Below are 2,125 nucleotides of genomic sequence, written 5' to 3'. Positions count from 1 at the left end.
TTCCTGCCCTTGTGGAACGGACAGCTTAGTGGGAAAAGACAGGCATTGAATACCTAATTAGAGATGTAGTGAGTGATTAAAAACAGGGAGGGGAGGGTGGAATTCGATGACCTAGGAGGTAGGATTTATCAGATAGCCCTTTCTTCAGATGGAGAAGTCAGGCTCAGGGAAATGAAGTACCTTTCTCTAGGCCAAGATCTTAGCCGAGTGGTGCGGCCGAAACTCACACCGGATCTGCCTCACTTCCAGCCCCTGTGCTCAGGGCCGCGTGGAGACTCAGCAGGGCCCGAAGCATTTTGCCTTTGTGGTTCCTTCTCCCGTTACAAATATAGATTCAAAATTTAGGGGCGCCTGGGTGGCTCAGTCAGTTAAGCATCCAACTTCAGCTCAGGTCATGATCTCATGGTTCATGAGTTTGAGCCCCAAGTCGGGCTCTGTGCTGACAGCTCGGAGCCTGGAGCCTGCTTCTGATTCTGTGTGTCCCTCTCTCTCTGTTCCTCTCCTGCTTGCGCTCAGTCTCTCTCTCTCTCTCTGAAAAATAAATAAAGATTAAAAAAATTTTTTTAATTATATTTTTACAAGTGTATTGATATAAAGACAACTATAACCCAGGCTGGGTTATGTTCAGTTTGTCCTTCAGATCTTCAAAGAAATTAAAATATTTTCATGGCCTCCAAAAAGTATCATGAACCCCAGGCACTGTCCATGTGCTTATCATAGGATGTGGAATATGATAGAATTCTGGTCCCCTAAGGAATCCAGTGGAAGAGATATAAAGGGAAACAATTATTATTAGCAACAGTAATTCGAGCTTAGCTGTAGGAAATGCTTGTTTATCTCGTTTAAGTCTCTTAATGAACTAAGGATTAGTAAATAAGATTATTTTCACTTCCAGGCAAGGCCACTGAGACCCAGAATGTTGACATCGCTTGCCCACCGTGATGAACTGGCTGGGGACGGGGGCAGGATTCAGTCTGCAACCCACATGTCGTGCGTGCTGTCTCCCAACTGTAGCACAGAAGCCAGATGGACCATCCACTGCGGCAGAGGCGTGAGCAAAATGCTCCAGCTCAGTGGTCAACGTGGACCGAGCAGGTGAGTGTCCGGGTGCACTGAGGTCGGGGGAGATTTGGCCTCTGACCACTGTCTCCCTACTCAGCACCGGGATGTCCCCACCTTCCGGGACGAAGGCCATCTTTCCTTTCTTCCTACTGGTCTATCTTCTGCACCCCACCCCAGCGTGGCTGTTCTTAGGCGCGCCAGAAAGAGGTTAAGAAACACCTTTGAGGGGCACCTGGGTGGCTCAGTGGTTAAGCGTCCGACTTGGGCTCAGGTCATGATCTCCCGGTTTGTGGGTTCAAGCCTCGCGTCGGGCTCTGTTCGGACAGCTCGGAGCCTGGAGCCGGCTTCTCATTCTGTGTCTCCCTCTCTCTCTCTGCCCCTCCCCTGCTCACGCTCTGTCTCTGTCTCTCAAAAATAAATGCTAAAAAGAAAAAAAAAAAAAAAAAAAGAAACACCCTTTGAGCTGCGAGTGTGACCACAGTGGAGCTGAGAGTGCTGCTCACTGGGAGTACTGCTTGGGCATGACCAGGATGAAGAGGCATGTGGGAAACCCTCCAGGCTGCACCTGAGAGCCCTTCACAGTCAGCGAGATACAAGAGAACGATGCCAGTGACGTACATTTCCAGTTGACAAAGACTTCACTCAAATTCATTTTGTTGCTTTTTACCATCACCCTTGTGAGATAGGTTACAACGGATCGTATGTCATAGCATTGCATGATTTAACCCTTACTTAATCCTGGTGCGGCATTCGAGTCTCCCTCCTTGAAGCCAGGCCTCCGGGTCCCCTCGGGCTCTGCCGGCTCGTCCTACACGCCGGCCAGGCTGAACGGTGGCGCTTCCTCCGCCACGGGCCCAACGCTACCACCTTGACCGTGCCCTAGAATAACCAGGGCCTGTGACTTGCTCAAGGACACACAAGTAGGAAGTGATGAAGCCGATTCAAAACTAGATTTGTCTCACTCCAGAGCACATGCCAAGAGAATTCCCTCAGGGGATCAGTGGTGTCCCATCTAGCGCTGTGAATTATGAAAGTGTGGCTTATAAATCCAGCTGGTGCAGTT

This window comes from Puma concolor, chromosome B3, assembly GCF_028749965.1.
Source record: "Puma concolor isolate L17-30 chromosome B3, mPumCon1.1.hap2, whole genome shotgun sequence".
Taxonomy (NCBI): Eukaryota; Metazoa; Chordata; class Mammalia; order Carnivora; family Felidae; genus Puma; species Puma concolor.
The sequence above is the reverse complement of the archived record's forward strand: the minus strand, read 5'-3'. Positions refer to the sequence as shown.